Source organism: Piliocolobus tephrosceles, chromosome 5 (genome assembly GCF_002776525.5).
Source record: "Piliocolobus tephrosceles isolate RC106 chromosome 5, ASM277652v3, whole genome shotgun sequence".
In the NCBI taxonomy this organism is placed as follows: domain Eukaryota; kingdom Metazoa; phylum Chordata; class Mammalia; order Primates; family Cercopithecidae; genus Piliocolobus; species Piliocolobus tephrosceles.
Genome location: NC_045438.1, coordinates 68,954,677 through 68,978,904, shown reverse-complemented (window position 1 = coordinate 68,978,904; position 24,228 = coordinate 68,954,677).

Below are 24,228 nucleotides of genomic sequence, written 5' to 3'. Positions count from 1 at the left end.
GGGAGGGGGGAGGGATTGCATTGGGAGTTATACCTTATGTAAATGACGAGTTGATGGGTGCTGACGAATTGATGGGTGCAGCATACCAACATGGCACAAGTATACATATGTAACAAATCTGCACGTTGTGCACATGTACCCTAGAACTTAAAGTATAATAATAATAATAATAAAGGAAAAGTAATCCAGCCTCATGCTTTTAAAATGAAAAAAAAAGAAACTAAAATATAAGGACATTAATTTCAAAGCGAAATGCATAAAAATATAGGTGCCAAGGTAAATACTAATCAAAAGAAGTGGTATAACTCGATTTATGTTAGACCAAACAGACAATAAGGTAAACTTTATTATATATAGCAATGTATATGTGTGTATACATGTGTATATATACACACTGATGAAAGATTCAATTCAATTAAACACTATAAAATAATCTTTTATTTACCTAAAATGTAACTTCATAGATAATACAATTAAAAAACAAAGAATATAAAATGAAGTTTGGTTAAACAGAAGGCTATAGCCTTCAGTGCGATTATTTAAGAAAAGGCAGTGAAAATTAACTAAACATCTAAATTAAAAAGTTTAAAGAACAAAATAAGCCTAAAGTAAATAGAAAAGGCCAGAAACGTGGTGTCAGCAAAATTCTATGAATATATAGAGTACTAATACCAATTAAAAAAGCATGGGGATACCTAATTTAAAAAGGTAGCAAAGTACTAGAAGAACTACATCACAGATGAAGTTATCTAGGGACAGCTATTGCAAAGATGTTTAGTTTCTATGATGCAAATTAAAACTACAATGATATACCTCTACAAATTCACCAGAAGAGCTAAAAGTTATAAACATTGGCCAATATCAAGTGCTAGTGAGCATGTTCAACAACTGGAAAATGAACATTTCAGAGAGAATATAAATTTAAACAACCATTTTGGAACATTGGCATAACCTACTATAGCCAATCATATGCCGACTCTGGGACCCAGGAATTATACTTTTCTTCTTCTTTCTTCTTTCTTCTTTCCTCTTTCCTCCTCCTCCTCCTCCTCCTCCTCCTCCTCCTCCTCCTCCTCCTCCTCCTCCTTCTTGTTCTTCTTCCTCTTGTTTTTCATCTTCTTTTGATACAGTCTCATTCTGTCACTTGGGCTGGAATGCAATGGCTCACTGTTCCCCAGGTTCAAGCTATTCTACTGCTTCAGACCCCCAAATAGCTGGGATTACTGGCACGTGCCACCACCCGTTGCTAATTTTTCTATTTTTAGTAGAGACAGGATTTCACCACGTTGTTCAGGCTGGTCTTGAACTCCTGACCTCAAGTAAATTGTCTTGACCTCCCAAAGTGCTGGGATTACAGGCATGAGCCACCGCGCCTGGCCTATGCTTCTTTATACTAGATAGAATTAATACATTTTAATCAAAAGACTACGTATATATATATATTTATATATACACAGGTATATACATACAGAGAAAATATTACCAGTAGTGGTAGTCATAATGGCAAAAATCTAAAGACAAACATCAAACAACCATAAACGAATAAATTATAGAATAAATCTATATTCATAAAATTGAATAATATGTAGCCATTAGGATGAAAACTATTGCTCCATAAATAAGAATATCCCAAACATAATTTAAGGAAAAACAATCCAAAATTGAAAAATACGTATGGTTGGTTTTATTTGTATAGAATTAAAAAACTGTTAAAACAAATCTGTACATTAGAAATCAGAACTCTGCCTATGTTTCAAATGTAAAATCAGAGAAACATACAGTAAATACTTCAGGGGCTTTGGCAATATTCTATTTCTTGATCCATGTTCTTTGTACACAACGGGTTCAATTTGTGAGAAGATATTGGTTGTGAACTATTATCTGTGCTTTCTTGTGCATACATTTTATTTCTAATATAAAGGACTTTTTAAGAAGGCAGAAGACAATTATATCCCATATCACCACTTATTTTCAAATGAAAGTTCAAGTTTCTATGTACTAATATACCCAAAAGCCTGGTAGAAAATAAATAAATGGTTCACAATTTGTAATACAATTTTCTATATAGGAGTGAAATATTCTACAGAAATGTTTATAGAGTTATAAAAATTAATAAAATTTTCATAAGATCAATATGCAAAAGGGAATTGCACTTGCATTCAGCTATAAGTTGGGCAATAATAGAATTCATATCTTCTGTTATCCAATTCTCAGAGAAAATGGTTCTTTCTTTACTGATGCCTTGAGATGTATAGTTTCATATATTTTGCCAATTATTATTATTATATTTTTAGTTTATTTAAGGATTGAAGGCAAATTTGGTCCCTGTTACTCTGTTTCAAGTGGAAGCAGAAGTATTCATTTTATTTTTATACTTGGATGTTTCATTCATTGTGTCCCTGTTATTAGTTTGCAAATTTAAAGATGTCAAGGGCCCCATTTCTCTTAATCCTTGAGAGTTAAAAACATTCCCTTGGCCTACTGAAGGAACTCAGTCAATATATTTATAATTTAATTGAATGATCCACACAAATTAAAGAATGAGTAAACTAATCCTTCAATCAAAACATATCCTTCAATGCAAATAGTTTATTTCCAGCTTGTCCTATTGGCACTTACTACCTGTATGTCATGTAGCTAATCACACTTTATCTCCTGTCTGGAGTGCCTTCTTCACTATTCTGATAGTTTTCATCTGATTACACCACAGTCTTTTCTCATCTTTTCAACTCCTTTAGCAATTATTAACTCAATTGTTTGGTCTTGGCTGATGATACTTGGCATTTATTCTTTTATGGTTACATCATCTTTTCCTAATTATACAGCAAATTCTCAGGACAAACCTCCACGTTATACTCTTCATATCCTTAGTTTATTTATTTTCTGCTCAAAATTACATTGATTTCACAAGTGTCAAAGGGTCAGAGAAACTTACGTGGGTGGCCAGTTAAGAGAGAAAAACACTTAACGAATTCCCAAATTCTTGGATTCAACTTAATATTTTTATTAGGAATTGATAACTGTTATATATTTTTAAATTTTGATTTTAAGAGAAGAAGTTGAGATAGGGACAGAATGGGACACACTTTAGAGAGACAAACAGGTTGGCTTGAAGATCCTGTTCCCAGAACTGCAATCATGAATGACAATGTTGTGACAGAAGCTGGAAACCAGAGACTAGACTTCTCATTTTTTCTTCCAAGGCTTAATGTTTGATTAATCCTCTTAAAAACGACTCAGCCAAACTGAGTGAAAATAATAAACTACTGCTAATTAGACACGTCATATACTGATCTACTCTCAAAGGGGGAGACATTCACTAGTTGTAGATGAGTAATATTACAACATTTTACTCCAATGAGGAAATAGTATTTAGATACTTTTCCCAATGTGAAAGAAAGCCTTTTTTACGTAAAAGAAATTAGAAGACAGAGAAAACTGACCGAGAGTACAAAATTCACAGAGCAGATGGTATGTTGTAGGAGCACCTTTCACACAGAGAGAAGTACCATTTTTATGTGATACTTTAAGAAGTGGTGATTTTTGTTTTCAGTTTATCTGGTGGAAAATAAAGTTTTTCTTATGATTCAGGTTTACTTTCGATGATACACAAAAGTTAAAGTTTATCTAAAACATATAATAATCCGTGATAAAAATATACTAATATCCTTGCCTCAAAGAAAGATCAAAAACTAATAATCCAGACATGATTAGAAATAGGAAAAATGGTCTGATAATATTGGCAAGAATTTTCCATATTTCCAAGAAAATGAGAATTATTAATTTACATCATATTCCAATTAATATTATTTACACATTAACATATTTAATTACTAATTTACAAAATACTTAAATTTTACTAGCTGTCAAGTTATAAAGAAACATTAGTGAGCAAAAGTATACACAATCTCCACCCAAGCATATTGTTCAATGAAGAGAAGTAATAAAAAAAATCACAAATAAATTCAGTTGGGAAAAACGAATTAAAGAAGATACGTAACTCAGTGCATTACGCTCAGGCAGTTTACTGAAGGTAGCTTTGGTGGCTGAAAGATTGTCATGGTTGACAAAGTCCTTACCACTTTAATTTTTCATGATTCTGAAATAATTCTAAAAGCTTTTTCTCTGTGAAAAATAAAAGAGGCTGAGAAAAGGCAATGTAGACGAATAGTCAACCCATCTTGGATGTCCATTCACTAGTATTCTAAAATAAGAAGTTAAAAGTCTCTCACAGGAGTAGGGTTAAAAACCACTCACAGCTTTTTAAAAAAGTTAGAAGAGTGGTTCTCAACTTCCCATATAATTATTATATAGTCTAAGTGTATATTTTTTGAGCAAACCAGGTAAGACTGATATGAAGCCAAGCTAAAGAACTACTGATTGTATGAATACAAAACAACTATCTTTTCTTCTCTCCATATTAAATCTTTGCTAATTTTCAGTAAGTTTAATAAAAAATAGCATTTATGGAGCAATGCTGAACAATAGAAATATATTAAAAGATACAGGTAATTTTAAATTTTCTACTAGTCAGGTGAAATATGTAAAAAGAATGAGATAAAATTAGTTTTACAAAAACATTTAACTTAATATATCCTAAATATTACAATTTCAAATGTAAGTAACACAAAATTTTTAAAATAAGATAGTTACATTTATTTTTCTACCAAATTTTAAAATATTGACATATTAAATATTTAGTATACATCTCAAATTAGACAATAAAGTTTCTAAAGTGCTGGAACTTTATTGTATAAAATTTATTATTAAAACATTAGATTCACATATACAATTTGTTTTAAGCCTACTTACCTTTTACATAAATACTTCATTAAACATTTCATCAGGTTTTATATTGATTATATTTTAAAGTAAAATTATTAGTTTTTAAATTTAAATTTCAGTTATATTAACCAACTAAATAAAATAAAAACTCAGCACTTCAGTTGCACCATCCACAGTTCTTTAGTTTAGTAGCACTTGTGGCTAGTGGTTACCACATTGAAGAGTACAGGTTTAGAAAATCAACTATATTTTGATGCATCATGAAAAGAATTTCAAATTCCTGTAAACGTTTTTCATTATAAGTAGTATTATTCCTGTTTTACACACAAAAAAATGGACTCAAAAGACATTTGGAACTAACTCATAATCATACATTTTTATATATATACAGTTCAAATTCAAAACCAGCTCTGACTCTGATACCTGCTCTCTTTCCCTTACAGTATTTCTCTTTCTATACACTAGTTGTCTTTACATTACATTATTTCAGTATCCATTACATTACTGTCTTCTTCAAAAAATGTAGAACAAACTTAAAATACTAAATTTAAATCAAATCATTAAAGCACAAAAGGACTTGCTGACAGGGGAGCAGTCAATATATATTTTTAAGTTCTTAAACTTTATACTTCAGTAAAAAACAAAAAATAGCAAATATTAATTAAAACAGCTGTTTGTCACATTTGTCTGACAAATAAATCGTACTTGCTTGTTTATGCAATATACTTTTAAAATGAAAGAAATTGTCTATATTGTTATTAAATTTCTTAAAAAGAGAAAAAAAGAATTTTGACAACAACTTAAGAAGAAATTGCTTATAAATTATGCCAAGCAATGGCCTATAAAACTACTTTTAATTTATCTGTTTTCCTGACACTTTTGTTTAATCCTTAGAATTTGCTTTCTTTTGCTTTCCTAAAGCCTTCTTTTTTAATGATAACCAAGCAGAACAACATTAATAAAGTTCGTTTAAAGAGTAGATTGTTCAATGCATGTCCTTGGCATTTTGTTAGAGGTTAACTTTGAATCAGTTGGGATATGAGTGTATTTTATAGTTATATTTTAGTGTTCTGATAAATAAAATATAAGTATTTCATTTATACTGTAGTATGACTTCTTTTGTCTGTCTGCATTCTCTTTACTCTTTTGCTTTTATAAAAATCTTACTTTCTAAATCATTAGAAGGTGGGTTGCCCCAAACCAGAGCTATCTACAGCTGTGAGCTTGAGTTATTGTAGGTTATCACTGTTTTTGCTGACGGCACCAATCATATCTTCAGAGCAAAGGCAGTTGTATGACTGTGGGAATAAGAATTTACTCCATATTCTCTAATTCTTTAGCCAAGTTTTTTAAAAAGGAAAGTAATAGAGGGATTAGACTTTCCCTTATGTTATTGTCATGACTTAGTGGCTTTGAAATCAGTTTTTAAGATCAAATAGAGAAAATTTTGTCTCTATCTCAACATAATAACTATCGGAGGGGCGTTAATATACTTTTGGAGGAAAGATTTTATCTTAAAACTAAGATTCTTCTGTTGAGTGACTGGCATTTCACAGGAAAGGTTTTTTGCAAATTTAGTACTTTTATATATTTCTGTCAAAGAGCTCTTTTGGTGTGAAAAAATGTAAATGAGGTTTATATTTGTATAGTGCATGTTATGTTCTTGTTGCATTCAAATGTCCTGATATCCTACCCAAAGATCTCAATGTCCTGTTTTAAAACAATTATTGTTCTAGGACATACTTACAAGTGGACCACTTTGCTGTAAAAACTGTCTAGCTTTACATTTATTAATGTAATTTATCTTACATTATGTCCTGTCAGAATATACCCTCGAGACAAACTTTGTAGATTTCTTCCTGAAGGAGAGTAAAACACAGTGGGAATTTCAATTATATTTAATATGTTATTTAAAAGTAGATTCCTCTCATAGTTTCTGATTTCAAAACAGTAAAAGTATATAGTTTAAAAATCATTATGATGTTTAAGAAATAATATTGATATCCTTATTTTCTCTTTTGAACTATTGTTTTATCCAATATTTTTGTGCCTATCTCAGGAGCTAAGATAATTCTGCTGAAAAAGCAATATCATTCATAAGAGGGTAAGAGTACTGTATTTGAATCTAACTCAACTCAAATACTTAGGAGTTTTGTAGTCTTGGGCAAGCTACCTAACTGCTGGATGTCTGGGTGTCCTAAGGACAGTCAGTGACTTTAAGAACACTGAATAGACATAGATTATTGGAGAACAAATTTATGATAAATGTCCTATCCTGAAGGAAGATTATTAACATCTTTTAGGAGGAAAAAATCTGCGAATGCCAATTGAGTATGTGTGTGTGTGTGTTTATTAGGAATAGGTAATGTAAATTAAATGCTGAAATTGCTAAAGGTAGAAAATAAGAGAACACGGCTGGGCGCAGTGGCTCAAGCCTGTAATCCCAGCACTTTGGGAGGCTGAGACAGGCAGATCACGAGGTCAGGAGATCAAGACTATCCTGGCTAACATGGTGAAACCCCGTCTCTACTAAAAAATACAAAAAACTAGCCGGCGAGGTGGCGAGCGCCTGTAGTCCCAGCTACTCGGGAGGCTGAGGCAGGAGAATGGCGTGAACCCGGGAGGCGGAGCTTGCAATGAGTTGAGAACGGGCCACTGCACTCCAGCCCGGGCGACAGAGCGAGACTCCGTCTCAAAAAAAAAAAAAAAAAAAAAGAAAAGAAAAGAAAACAGAGAACACTAAGTTCCTACTGAATTTACTAAATGGATAAAATTAACAATCATTTATTTTAAATATATTCTAAAATATCTAACATCATCAAATCCAAATGCTATCTAATTTAACTCATAGGACCTTTGACATTTTAGAGCTGAATGAAATTAATGATATTTTTAAAACTACTACTGCACTTTATTGGTCTTAGTTATTTTCAGGTTTATATTTATTAAGAAACTGCTACAGATGGGCATAATTTCCTCAGCAGCATCAATTAATTTTGATTAACTAATATGCCATTTTATTTTGTGATTTAAATGCCATATGCTTAAGCACAAGGATTTATTAACTTACCTATTTATTCAGTAGCCTTCATTGGAATCTTAAAATAACAACTGGCTAGATGTGTATAAAATTAAACTGCTGCTTCACTGAAAAATTAATGCAATCTAAAGTTACCCTTTTATGCAGAACTTTTCAAAATAGTTTTTTTTTTTTTTTATTTACCTCCCTCTTTGAAAATCAAGACATTTGCTTTCTCTTGCTTTATATTCAAAACAATAATAGGTACATTTAATTTAATTATATTTAATTGAATAGTATTTTTTTTGTTTGTTGGTAATTAGAAGTAGTTCACAACATGTTGATATTCAAGTCTGAATTGATTCTGTCATAAAAGTTAAAACATTTGAGTAAAAGTACATTAGTTACATGCAATTTTCCTTTTTAAAAAGGTTTTATGTAAAAACTTCATTTTATAAAGAACCAACTAAACATAAATGTAGAATAAAATGATCCTACTTTTGCAGCTTTAATAATTCCTCACCAACTCATACGAGATGTGCATTTGCCATGAAAACAGCATAATAAATATAGAGGTAAAAGTAAAACTAGGTTAACTGTTTTGATATAATTCCGTGAGCAATATTTGTCACCCCAACATTTACACGTTACAAAATACGATTATCTAATTTATAGTTTACAAAATTCATTTCTAATGATATCATATTATGTCATAAAAAGCAAATGAAAAAACCCTAGGCGGTGGAACAAACAGCAAGAAAATGGAGTTCACAGCTGTTGAGTGAATTGCCATGGGCTAAAAAGCAAAGCAAACAAACAAACAAGAATACCAGGATCTACCCTGCCAGAGAGTCAATCATTCATAGAACAGAAGTTTGGGATTGTTTATATAGACAAAGTTTAGGGAAGTTTAAGACTTTTGTGCTTTGGGGGGTTTCAACAGATTTTAAATTTGATTTATTTTAGCAAAATCCTTAGTAATATTTATATAAATTTCCCTTTGGAAAGGTTCTTTTACTTTTAAGACATTTTTTCTAATGGTATATATTTCATTGCGTAAAAAGAAATATAAAACAACTAAATCTATGTTCATAATTCCTGATTAAGAAAGATAAAACCATACATATTTAATATTCTGGTTATTACATCTATTTTATTGATTACATAAATATTATTAAATAAAATTTAAGAGATATTCTTCTGTGTGAGACTACATTCAAGCCAGGCATCCATTTTCATAGCATATATATATAGAGAGAGATTAAAATCTTAAGATGTAAGTAAATGTACATAAAATTAGAGGTTAAAGAGTAAAATATGGCTGCCATGAGAGTGAAATTCTAATTTGAATTGGTTATTGAGTTTTTTTTTCATTTAACAATAAATATTATCTTCTACACTCAATTAGCAGCGTAATCACCAATAAAGAATACTCTATTTGCCTATCAGTCAATACATACAGGCCCTAGAAGAGAAATGCAAAATTAACATAACCCAGGATTTATTATGTCCTTTGATAAACTGAGATAGTCTTACTTTTCTTTCAGGGGGAAGCTTGAAGTCCCCTTTTAAATCATTTTTTAATACAGATGCCACTCTGAGACTCTGGTAAAACATATGGACCTGCTCTCCAGATAAACGCTATCTATGCTAAGCAAACCCTACTTCATTTGCCTACAGTTGCAGGGGGTATCTTTGTAATGCCTGAAAATCATTTAAGTCTGTAGGTACTCAATATGAGCAGCGAAAAGGAGAAAATATCATATCCATATTCACAACTGCAAAATCATAGAAATGTCAAAAATAAGAGCCCATGAAATGTTCAAATTGCTTTGTCTGGCTGCACTTTTCTTGGAATTTTCAAAATACTCAAGGAGTTCTCAGTGTTCTCTAACTTTACTCTCATGAGCCTTGCAGTGTTCTATGACTCTAGAAGTTGATTCCAAACCTGTTAGTGAATAGACGTCCTCCCAATACCTATTCCTAGTGAGTTTTGTCTCGGTTAGCAGGAAAGCTTCCAGTCAGTTCATGGAAGAACAGGTATTCTTGCTACTTGCATTAAGTATTGGTTTAAGCAGAGCTTGATTAAAACTTTGTCCCTGCATTGACAATGTAGTTGTATTCTTTCTAAGAGGAAAAATTGATATAGAAAAATTGGCTCTGGTTCTCTGAATTTAGAAAGGCATGTAGGCCTTAACTTCTCACTCAAAATAACACAAAATTCACTTTTTACAAACTATCTCAAATGTTAGAGTGATAATTCTTTTAAAAGCCTGTACAATTGAATACTGTTTCCACTTCCGTAAACTACCTCTACTAAGGTGAGTGAGATCATAAACAATGCTTAAATTAACAATTTATGCGTATTCAAGCTGTGAAAATCTATGTATGAATACCAATTATTTTTGCAAATGTTGAAGTGATATTTTCAAATCAGCTCACCCTTAAGTTCCTAATCTTCACCCTTAATGCCATGCATTGATCAAGTATGTAACCCAAGAAATATTTTTCTACCTTCAAAGTGAAGGCACAAAACATTTATTGTGTTGCTTACACACATGGATTTAATAACATGTAATTTTTAGTAATCAAAAAAGTAAATGTGAAATATGTGAATTGCTGGACTGTATTTCACTTAATCATTGAAGCATAGATTGTATCTAGTAAAAATTTAGAAAAAACAGACTTTTTCATGAGAAATTACGCTTTGATAATAGGATAATTGAAGTTTCTCATCAGTGGACAATCACTAAGACACAGACTGACAGTAGGTATTGTTTAATCATCCACAGATGTGCTATTCTTTTTGACAAACGCATTGAGGAAGGTAACACAAAATATAATATTTACACTATTTCTAATTTCACGGGATTTGTGAAATAACAATGCATTCTACTGACAGACATTTCTACATAAGTGATCTATCAGTTTCTGATAAGACTTCTATAATCCTGACATGCAAATATGATTAGGAGAGAAATATTAAAAATAAAAGTTGCATATATATTTTGAACAAAATAAACATGCATAACATAATTTTGCAATAATAAGAAGCTAGTTAAAGCTTTTCTTTTGTTTTTAAAAAAAGTGTTGTCACTAAGATTTCACTCATTAAGTTTTTTATCTATAAAATATCACCTGTCATTAAGATGATAAAAGAAAAGATAGATATTATACACTCACACAAATCTCTGTTCTTTGAATTCTCACTAAAATGAAACCAAAGTGAACAAGTTATAAATCCACAAGCATCTAGAGAAACCAAGAACAAATGAGAGAAATAAGCACAATTTTGTAAGGTGGAAACTTGAATGAATAGGTATTAGTTGGGTTAATTATGACAAAAGCCAAAACCTGTTCACAGAGAAAAATTTAAATAAGAGGGATACTGTTGTGCCATGGAACCACTGGAAAGATTCACTAATTGGAGACACCACCAAATGTAAAAAGAGAACTGGGTATAAACACAGAAAGAGTGATTGAAACCCCACATAAAGAGTGTTAAGTTCCACCTCTTTTCCACTAAATCACTCAGTTTGATCCTATGGCTTCTCGAAAGTAGCTGGAGACAGGGAGTTTACTCTGTGGATGAGAGACAAAAAGAAAACTCACAAGGCTGTGTGAGTCTTAGGTAAAGGCAGAAAGCTGGGCCATTGAGAGAGCATCTGCTGATGAATGGTGAGGTCACTAGCCATTTTCCCATGCTTAACTTCCAGCTCAGCTTATACTGTCCAGAAAGGAGGTTAAAATATTCCTGTCTAGAGAGGTGGATCATCACATGAAAAAATATTTCCTGGTCATTCAATTTTGAAGATATCAATTGAAATGCTTGGTTCAAACCAAATCAATCAACAATAAAACTACTGGAGAGGTCCCACCCATGTAAGAGTTTCCATAAAATCCTCCTAACTTTCTTTTAAATATGTTTGCTAGTTCTATGATTATTTTCCCTAAAGTTAATTTCCTTCCATATCTTGCTCTGTTTGGTTTCATATTTTCATTCTCCAAAACCATCTCTACATTGCCAAAGTGAGGCACTGCCCCATGATTTCATTATCAGATGAGCTACTGTCTATGTCGCTAACCTCCTGTACTAAATCTCTGTTTCAAATACTTAAAGTATTTCATTTTTTCCGGTTGAGGTTTGACAAAAACAATGTGAAAGGATAGTAAAGATCATCAGAAATGGAAAAAGTTATCTATCATAAAAGTCAGATACAAAGGAATTTTGGAGGAAACAGGAACAATGAACAAAAAGTTTTAAATGAGCTATAGTTAATATTCTTAGGTAGTTAAAAGATATTACATCTATCAAATAAGATTAAAGAATTATATACACAAGAAAGTGTTCTTGTCAATGAAAGATATGATTCAAGGGAAAATTCATGGAAAAGTAATAAGGTTAATGTTAAGGAAATTTTACAAAATGTAGAAAAAGAGACAAATTCAATAAAAAGTAAGTGAGAAAAACTGGCAACATTATATGATCAAATTGGATGTTAGACATATGACTAGGAGGAGTCGCAGAAAGAAAGAAAATATAAATTGAGGGAAGAAAATAATTCAAAAACATTACACAAGTAAATCTCTACAAATATTACTGCAGAAGTGTTCAGTTTTAAGGATCCGTATATTAATAAAATAAATAAAAAAAATACACACCAAAATGAATTTCCCTAAACATCTAGAAAACCATAAATAAGATGATTCTAAAAGTTTTCAAATAGCCAAAACAATCCTATACATAGAATTAAGAGTCACAATATCGTTAGGAATTTGCGAGAGCAATAGTGGAACACAAAAGACAAAATGGGGCAAAGTCTTTGAATTTCCAAGAAAACGGGAGTGTCAACTGAACATTCTATTTTCAGGAAAATTACTTAGGAAATGTGGAGATTCAAAAAGACTTTTATGAAATATACAATGTGTCAAAATGTTATTTTCCAGGTATCCACAGAAAGCCACTAGAGGATGGATGTTCTACAAAATAAAAAAGTAAATGTAGAAAAAGAAAAGGACCAGGTGAAACAGAACAGAGGGACAGTAAAAAGATTATATGAGGGGAAATTCCAGGTTGATGTTACAGAATAAAGTCCCAAGATGACAGTTACAGAACAAGCAACATGGTCAGTCAGTTTCACAGTCTGGCCTGAAAACAGGAGCACTTGGAGGCAGATGTCTCATGAAGGTTAGAAAAAGAAAATAAATGCATTACTTGAGTACAAACATGTTTGAAACTATTAAGATGTACATATAACTCTGTTGAAGTGGGAGGAGAATAAGTGTGCGTTCATGGAAATCTAACAAATTAAATATTAAATTTTAGACACAAAGAAAAAAAAAGTAATTCTTGATTTTGGTCCTGCACCAGCAGTGAAGAATATTAAGTTTTATACTTAGGTTTTGTATTTAGACTTTGAAAAATTATCTAATGACTTGGTGACTTTAGTTATTGCTACTTTATTACCGTAGTAAATAATATATACCAGAGAAATATATACTATAAAATATAGAAGGAATATTAAATATATTAATATATTTTTACATGTAGTATTTATATTATAACATATACTATAAAATATTTGTATATAACATAAACAAAAAGTATACTATATAAGATTTATATCATTTTATAATAATAGCTCTTTGCCTCAGCAAATAGCTTGTTTGTTGATTTTATACAAGAGCATCGAGGCTTTTTTTTCCCCAAGAGATAGCATGACTTAGATTAAATATTTTACTTGAATAGATAATCTCTCATGCCCTTTTCAATATCTAAATTCTAGGACTCCATGAATAATTCAAAACAGAAACATAAAATATAGCTCTTACTGATAAAAATTTTATTTCATTTTAAAGCTCTATTACCTTAATGGGTTTTCCCCATAACTCGAAATTAAAGAAATATTTCCAGTCAAACATAAGATTCATTTTCATAAGGGAAAAAGATTTTTAATAGTAAGCTAAAATGGATAGCTATGATAACAACCATTTATGCATATTTAGATACAATAATTAGATTGATGCTTATAGTTTCTAAAAATGACTGTAGGCAATTATCATCAACTGTAGTGAATTCAGAAGGCTTCTACTGAGGGAATAGCATCCTTTAAAGACTATAAACTGGAAAGAACATGTATTTGCAGAGTCATAATACTTTTTTCTTTTCAAGTAGAAAAAAATTTGACTATTTTATTTCTTCCCTATATTAGTTATGTTCTTATTCTCACACATATTCTTTTGTATTACTTAGATTTTCTGTTATTATTTACTTTACTTATTGTATGATGACAGGCTATTATGTTGTTAAGAAATTTGCATAGTTAAAACTCTACCACAATACTTTGATATGACACAGATTAAGACTTACTTATTTGTTTTTCTAGAAGCTTTTTTTTAGCAAAACATTTTTAATGATTACGAGTACCTAACAACTATATATGTTTATTGGGTACATGTGATGTTTTGATACATGCATACAATGTGTAATGATCAAATCTGGGTTATTGGGATATACATCACCTAAATCATTTTTTTATTTCTTTGTGTTAGGAACATTCCAATTGCATTTTTGAGATATTTTAAAGTATACAGTAAATTATTGTCAACTGTAATCAACCTATTGTGCTATCAAGTACTAGCTGTTATTCATTCTAACTTACTGATTTTTAATGCTAACCTTTTTGACCTAAAATTCAGATTATTTTCTCATATTCACAGTCTCTTGTGATCACAGTCTCCTGCTGTTTCTCACCCCAAGATTTATATAATATTAATACATTGTTTTGCACATCATCTCATAGTTTCAACATGCCTTTCAGTACACAGGGGAAGATTTAAAATGTCATTTCTCCAGTAAACATAGATAAAATAAAAACCAAATGTAGTCAATATCTTTAATATCAATGTGACCGTGCTTTATCAGATTTGGTACTTGATACCAAACATTGAGAGATATCTCCTAGCAGAGATTTGTTTTATTTTTAATTTTTACAAGGTAAAATTTAAGACCCAATATTCTTCATAATATGCTATGCGATTATCTGTCTTAAAATAAATTTACCATAAAACTATCCAGGGGTAGAATCCCTGTTTTAACATATCACCTTATACATCAAAAGATATTTTCTTATCCAAATATCCAGATAATGCCTTTGTTTCTTCATATTCCAGCGAATTTTTTAAATGCCTGCATGAAAATTAGGAGATCCAGTTCAAAGCTACATTTCAAAATTCCCTTATTCCATCTTCTTTAAAAAATATGTTTATATAAGGTAACAATTCCAACAATGTGCCATTGGGTTTATAGCGCAAATAGACATAATATGTATAATAGTGATAGCACAAGAAAGTACAGGTGATGGAGTAATACAAAAATAAACTTTATATTATGAAACTAAGTTTGTGTAAAACTGAAGTAGATTCGGATTAGTTAAGATGTGTAATGTAAGCCAAAGACCGTCAAGAAAACAACACAAAGAACTTACAAATTTTACACAGTAATGAAGGAATCCATTCTCTAAGAACTCATATCAATTCTTAATTTATATGCATCTAACAACAGAGCCTTAAAACCGATAGAACATGAGGCACTAAAAGAACATCAGAGAGAGATGCTAAATTCGATATTATAGTTGGAGTCTTCAACACCCATCTGTTAGTAATTGATAAATCTAGTAGGAAGAAAATCAGTAAAAATATATTTCAACTGAACAGTACTATCAATCAACTGAACACAATGGACAGCTATAGACTCCTTCATCTAACAACATTAGAATAGACATTTTTCTAAGGTCACAGAGAACGTTCACTAAGAGAGACCACATTTGATCATTCAAACATTGCATATATAAACACACTTTTAATTATTGAATGCCTTCAAAATTAGAAGTAGACTGCTGAATATAAATTATATTTTTATTAATGTTATTGTCTCAATAAGACATTTAAAATATGTAAAATTTGTCCTATCATTTATAGTCTCATATTCACTAATAAGAAAATAAAGTTGTCCAGGAGCGGTGGGTCATGACAGTAATCCCAGCACTTTGGGAGGCCGAGGCGGTTGAATCACGAGGTCAGGAGATTGAGACAATCCTGGCTAACACGGTGAAACCCCATCTCTACTAAAAGTACGAAAAATTAGCCAGGTGTGGCGGAGGGCGCCTGTAGTCCCAGCTACTCAGGAGGCTGAGGCAGGAGAATGGCGTGAACCCAGGAGGCAGAACTTGCAGTGAGCCGAGATGGCACCACTGCACTCCAGACTGGCCGACAGAGCCAGACTCCGTCTCAAAAAAAAAAAAAAATCAACAACAATAAAAAAAACGAAAGTTAAATTTACATATGGAGAAAGATTCAATTATTTCTTCACTATTAAACTTTGGGCACTTGAGGACAATTCCATAATGTTTTATGCTATAACTCCAGTAACTAGTGCAAAATCCTTCTTATGTATTCACAAGAGTTATAGCAGATGAACATATACTATAAAATATTTTTTTATAAACTATACATTTCTTGAACTGAAAAATTTAATATCTAAATGCTATCTTACTGACTCCTCCCTCTAAATCTATAAGACAACTAAAAAATAGAAGGGACAAAAATTTTAAGAAAAGATTTGTTCAAATGAGAACACATGGACACAGCCAGGGGAACATCACACACCAGGGCCTGTCAGGGGTTGGGGGGCTAGGGTAGGGATACCTTTAGGAGAAATACCTAATGTAGATGACGGGTTGATGGGTGAAACAAACTACTATGGCATGTGTGTACCTATGTAACAAACCTGAACGTTCTGCACATGTACCCCAGAACGTAAAGTACAGTAATAATACATTTTTAAAAAGATTTGTTCATTAGCAGCTATCTCTCAATGTCTATCCTAATCCCTACTTTATGAAGAGTACCCATGTTTTAATTAATCAACTACGTTACTTTTATTTCAAAATCAATATATTTATGACACAACTGCTCACACTCCCACAAACAGACATAAACTAACAAAATTTTTTCATATGTTTTATGTATGTTGAAAACTATGTAAGCATAGTTGCTTTCCAATATCCCTCTGTAAGTAAATTACTTGAAAAATTGAGAAAACAAAATAAAACAAAGCTGAACATCGAAATCAAGATTTTTTTAAAAAAGCAAAAATATAAAGCAAAAGGAAATGGATTGCAAAGAAAAACTTTGCACAAAGAACAAAACCATATATTGTTCTCTATGTGAGGAGTGGGGTTCTACTAACTCAGTGGCAGAATCACCTGAATTGAGTGGGGAACTAGACCTCGGAAGGCCTGGCTGGTTTTACAGCACACCTGAAGAAGTAAGGTGCTCAGTATGTGAGAATTATTGTGTGTAAAAGCATAGTAGCACAGAAACTGCAAACACCCTGAATTCAAGGTTCAACCTTTTGATACCTTGTAGTAACCCAGGAGATTTTTCCGGACATTTTGCTGAACCCAACATAGAGCATTTGCAGGATCTAAGTATTATAATACAAATAGAAATAAATATAAATATAAACTATAAATATATATTAGAAATTAATATATATATATATATATACACATTACTAAGAATCAGTAATATAAAATAGAACTCTGTTGGTAATTGAGAGAAACAAATTTGTTCTATTTAATCTGTTGTTTAGAGCCAGTAATTTTTGTTGTGGGTGGGGAAACACTAGGTAACATTTCATGCACATGCAAAACATGAAGTTGCAATTATCCTTTTCATTTAAGTTTTAGGATGGTACCATAGATTCTCTGAGCAACAAGAATTATCAATAATTTTAAAATTTAATTGAAATAAATCCATGGACTCACTTTAATCAATAGTAACAAAATTGACTTTTCTAGAATTAATAGTGCTTTTCTAAATGGCCAAAATCAGATTATTCATTCACTAAACAGTTTTCATATTTGCCTGTTTACTGACCCAGAATACTTGGTCAGTAAACAGTACAGCCTGTCTCAAGAAGTATAGAGTTACATCTTATCACGTGTTGACTCTTCAAACACTGAGGGATCTAACAATGTCCTTCTCTGAGGCACAACTTGCTAAGTGAGGTTAGCTCCCCTTTGGAACTACAGCTATTATCAATGTCCTCTCCTACAGTACAAGGCCTTGATTATCCATAACCACATTAGTGTTCTGATGCATCTTATGTTAAAAAAACTGGAAAAGAAAGGAGAAAGAGAGAAGCAGCTCATTGTTGATGGTTACACTGTAGTTTTTTTTTTTTTAACTACTGCAAAATTGTTTTTCTTAAATATTAAATACAGATCATATTGTCAGTTAACTGAGACAATTTGACTTTCTCTTTTTTTATTTGGATGTCTTTAATTTCTTGTTCTTGCCTGATTGCTCTGACAAGGACTTCTAGTATGATGTTGAATTGGAGTGAGGACCTGGGCATCCTCCTCTTGTTCCAGTTTTTAAGGGGCATGTTTTCAGCCTTTTCTGATTCAGTATGATGTTACCTGTGATTTTGTCATATATAACTTTTATCATTTTGAAATATATTCCTTCAATGCTTAGTTTCTTGAAGATTTTTATCATGAAGGGATGCTGACATGTATCAAATGCTTTCTCTGCTTCTATTAAGAAGATTATATATTTTTTGTTTTGAATTTATGTGATGAATCACATTTATTGATTTTAAATGTTGAGCCATCCTTGCATCTTTGGACAAAAACTCATTTGATTGTGATATATTATCTTTTGGATATGGTGTTGAACTTGGCATACTAGTATTTTGTGAGGATTTGTGTTCATCAGAAATATTGGCCTATAGTTTTCTTTTTTGTCATGTCCTTGCCCAACTTTAAATGCACCTAACACTAGAACACTCAGACTCATAAAACAAATACCACTAGACCTAAGAAAAGAGACAGACAGCAATACAATAATAATTGGTACTTCAACACCTCAGTGACAATACTAGACAGATCACCAAGGTAGAAAATCAACAAAGAAACTCTGGACTTAAATAAGACTGTAGACCAAACGGACCAAATATACATTTACAGAACATTCTACCCCCAAAAAACAGAATATTGATTTTGCTCATCTGTGCATGGAACATTCTCCAAAATAGACCATATACTTAGACATAAAGCATGTCTACATAAATTCCCAAGTTTCAAAATCCTGTCAAGTATCTTCTCAGACCACTGCTTGGTGGAAAAAAAAAACAAAACTGGAAATTAGTGTCAAGAGAAACTTTCTAAATTATTAACTGACAGGAAAATTAAACAACCTGCCCCTGAATGAAACTTGGTGAACAATGGCACTAAGGCAAACATCAAATATTGTTTTGAAATGAATGAAAACAGAGACAAAATATACCAAGAATTCTGAGATACGGTGAAAATGGTGCTGAAAATAGTTTAGATTGTTAAATGCCTAAATCAAAAAGATAGATCTCAAATTAACAACTTAGTATTGTACCTCAAGGAACTAGAAAATCAAAAGCAAACCAAACTCACAGCTGGCAGAAGAAAAGAATTAAAAAAGATCAGAGCAGAGCTAATGAAATTAAGACTAAAAAAACAATAAAAGCATCAATAAAATGAGAATTTTGTTCTTAGAAAGACAGACGAAACTGATAGATTGCTAACCAAGAAAAAAAAGAAGATTCAAATAAGTACAATCAGAAAAGACAACATATGAAAAAATGCTTAACATCACTAATGACCAGAGAAATGCAAAATAAACCTACAATGAGAACCATTTTATACGAGGAAGAATGGCTATTAATAAAACATCAAATTTGGGTAACAGGTACACTAGAAGACCAACCCCCACCAGTATGCAATGCACCCATGTAACAAACATGCCTAAATCTCCTCTGAATTTAAAATAATTTTTTAAGTCAAAATATTAACTGAGGTTGTCAAGGTTGTGAAGAAAGGGGAATGTCTATACATTGTTGGTGGGATTGTAGAATAATTCAATCTCTATAGAAAAACAATATGAAGATTTCTCAAAGAACTAAAAAAAGAACTACCATTTGACCCAGAAACCTCGCTACTGTGTATCTACACAAAAGAAAGAAAATTGTTTTATCAGGAAGATATTTACACTTGTATGTTTATCACAGCACTATTCACAATAGCAAAGGTAGGGAATCAACCTAAATATTGCTTGATATGGTTTGGCTGTGTCCCCAACGAAATCTCATCTTGAAATGTAGCTCCCATAATTCCCTCTTGTTGTGGGAGAAACTCTATGGGAGATCATTGAATCAGAAGGGCGGTTTCCTACATAGTCTTCTTACGGTAGTGAAAAAGTCTCACGAGATCTGATGGCTTTATAAGGGGAAGCCCTTTTCACTCTGCTCTCCTTGTCTCTCTTGCCTGCTGCAATGTGAGATGTGCCTTTCACCTTCTGCCATGATTGTAAGGCCCATCCATGAGCCACATGGAACTGTAAGTCCATTAAACCTCTTTTTTTTTTTTTTTTTTTTTTTGTAAATTGCCTAGTCTCATGTGTGTCTTTATCAGCAGCATGAAAACAGACTAATACAGTAAACTGGTACCAGTAGAATGGGGCACTATTAAAAAGATACCTGAAAATGTGGAAGCAACTTTGAAACTCGGTAACAGGCAAAGGCTGGAACAGGTTGGAGGGCCCAAAAGAAGGTAAGAAAATGTGGGAAAGTTTGGAACTCCCTAGAGACTTATCAAATGGCTTTGACCAAAATGCTGATAATGATACACACAACAAAATCCAGGCTGAGGTGGTCTCAGATGGACATGAAGAACTTATTGGGAACTTGAGCAAAGGTGACTCTTGTTAACGTTTTAGCAAAGAGACTGGAAGCATTTTGCCCCTGCCCTACAGACTTGTGAAACTTTGAAATGAAATAGATGGTTTAGAGTATCTGGCAGAAGAAATATCTAAGCAGCAAAGCAAAGCATTCAAGAGGTGACCTGGGTGCTGTTAAAGGCATTCAGTTTTAAAAGGGAAACCGAGCATAAAAGTTTGGAAAATTTGCAGCCTGACAATGTGACAGAAAATAAAATCCCATGTTCTGAGGAGAAATTCAAGCAAGCTGTAGAAATTTTCGTAAGTAACAAAGAGCCAAATGTTAATTCCCAAGACAATGGGGAAAATGTATCTAGGCATGTCTCTTTATGGCAGCCTTCCCATCACAAGCCCAGAGGCCTAGGAGGAAAATTGGTTTCATGGACTGGGCCCAGAGTCCCCATGCTGTGTGCAGCCTTGGAACCTGGTGCCCTGAATGCCAACTGCTCCAGCTGTGGCTGAAAGGGGCCAAGGTACAGTTCAGGCTGCGACTTCAGAGAGTGCAGGCCCAAAGCCTTTGCAGCTTCCACATGATGTTGAGTTTTTCAGTGTACATAAGTCAAGAATTAGGGTTTGGGAGCCTCCGCTTAGATTTTAGAAGATATATCCAAATACCTGGATGTCCAGGAAGAAACTTGCTGCAGGGGCAGGGCCCTCGTGGAGAACCTCTGCTAGGGCAGTGTGGAAGGGAAATGTGAGTTGGAGTTCCCACACAGAGTGCCCACTGGGGCACTGCCTGTAGAGCTATGAGAAGTTCCTCCAGTTCCCTCCTCCAGTTCCCAGAATGATGGAACCACTGACAGCTTGCACCACGCACCTGGAAACGCTGCAGACACTCAATGCTAGCCCGTGAAATCAGCTGGGAGGGAGAATTCATCCTACAAAGCAACAGGGGCGGAGTTATCCATAACCTTGGGAACCCACGTTTTCCATCACCATGGCCTGGATGTGAGACATGGAGTCAAAGGAGATCATTTGGAGCTTTAAGATTTGACTGCCCACTGAATTTTGGACTTGCATGGGGCATGTAGACCCTTTGTTTTGGCCAATTTTTCCCATTTGGAATGGCTGTATTTACCCAACGCCTGTACCTCCATTATATATAGGAAATAACAAACTTGCTTTTGATTCTTCAGGCTCATAGCAGAAAGGACTTGTCTTGTCTCAGATGAAATGTCGGACTGTGGACTTTTGAGTTAATGCCAAAATGAGTTAAGACTTTGGGGGACTGCTGGGAAGGCATGATTGGTGTTAAAGTGTGAGGATATGAGATTTGGGAGGAGCCAGTAACGGAATGATATGGTTTGGCTGTGTCCCTATCCAAATCTCATTTTGAGTTATGGCTCCCATAATTCCCTCATGTTATGAGAGGGACCAGTAGGAGATAATTGAATCATGGATGTGGTTTCCCCATACTGTTCTCGTGGTAGTGAAAACATCTCGCAAGATCTGATGATTTTTTTGACAGGAAACACCTTTCGTTTGGCCTTCATTCTCTCCCTTACCTGATCTGATATGAGACGTGATTTTCACCTTCCATCATAATTGTGAGGTCTCCCCAGCCACTTAGAACTGTGAGTTTATTAAACCTTTTTTTGTAAATTGCCCAGTCTTGGATATGTCTTTCTCTCAAAAATGGACTAATACAATTTTTAATGGATAATTGGATAAATAAAATGTTATATATGTATATATACACGTACACACATGGAAAACTACCATGTCAAAATATACACATACACTACTCAACCAAAATATACACATACACACATTTGGAATACCACTCAGCCAAAAAAAAATGAAATAATGTATTTTACAGAAAGACAGACAGAACTAGTGGCCATTATCTTAAGTGAAATAACTCAGAAATAGGAAATCAAATATCACATGTTCTCACTCATAAGTTGGAGATAAATAAGGTGTAGACATGGACATACAGAGTGGACTCATAGATATTGGAGACTTGGAAGGGTGGGAGGAAGGTGAGGGATGAGAAATAACTTAGTGGGTGTAATGTATACTATTTGAATGATGGTTACATTAAAAGCCCAAACTTATCTACTACATAACAAATTCATGTATTAAAATTGCAATTGTACTCCCACATTTATACAATTAAAAATATTAAATAAAGCATACATTAAATGTACCTAATACCATTTCATTTTCATTTTCCTTAAAATTATTAAATATGTAAAGATATTTGTTTACCTTTCCTCCTCATTGTAAGCAGAGATAAAGAGCCTGAACAACTCATGGAAGCATAACAGTTTGATTTGTGTAAAAGGTTCAAATATCTATCTATACAGTAATATTTGACCTTTTGACATCCAGAAAGTCTGGTTAACACAAATATTTTACTCTCTTTCTTTTGTGGCTCACTCCAGAGTTTTCTCAGGAAACAGTTTTGAGAAGGGCATCAAGTTCAGGTTCATGGCTGTCCCTCAAGACCCCAAAGCCAAAGAATTTTACTGTTTTATTGATGTTGGCAGAAAGGAAGCCAGCAGTATGTAATGATTCACCTCCAAAGTCTTATAAAAAATGCTAACTCTTTTCATAATTTTTAAATTAGGAAAAAGAAAATCCAGAAATCATTCTGTAAAAATTATTTTTCAATTGAAATTTATTTTGTAATGCATGTAATCTTCAATAAAAACTTCACTATTTTCCCAGGATACATTTGTATGTCAATGCAGACATTTAATTATATTTTAATTTTAATATTGGCTTTAAAATGACTGCCAAATTAACACTTCATTTTATCTTTTTTTAACCTTTGGAATGCTATTAACAGATTTTAATTTTTATGAAATTTTTTTTTCAGGTATACATTGAACACTGATGTATGTTCTAGGCACTTTTTATGCAGTGGAAATAATTGCAAGGGTGACCAAAAAAATCTTTTTCATCTAGTGTGAAATAAAAAGTGGGAAGTGAAAAACTAATGTTTTAAAAATTAAACTAGTAATCAGAAGTTGGTGTGTTTAAAACACTTTTCAATTATTACACTGTATCTTTTACATGCAATATAAATATTTACAAATATTAACCAATTTAATATTCACCACAGCCATGTAAGGTAGCTACTGTAGTAGATAAAAAAATCGAGGTACAGGTGGGTTAGCTGTATTACATAAGGTCATAAACATAGTAAGTGGCAGAATTAGGATTCAAAATGTTACATGAATAATAAGCAGGTAACCATGGAAGATGAAGAGAAAGAATGCCTACCTGCCCTGGGAGATCACTAAAGGCCTCAATGTAAAAGTATCATTGGGTCTTAAAAAATATTTGGAAGATGGTAGTGCATATTTAAATCAGATAGCCCTGATAATATAAATGTGAACTGGATCATTTACATGCCTGTAAAGCCCTGGTCAATTTACTTTATCACTCTAAGCTTTTGTTCCCTTCTTCCTAAAAATGGGCTAGGAATATTACTTATTTCATAAGGTTTTTTTGAGAATCAAACTATGTACTATGTAGCATAATCTCAGGCCTAGGATTAGGCCCAATAAAGTAAAAAATAATTGTTATAAATAATGAGAAAGAGCTAGGTAAGTGAAAAAAGGTGAAATTGAAAATATTCCAGATATATGTTGATTACC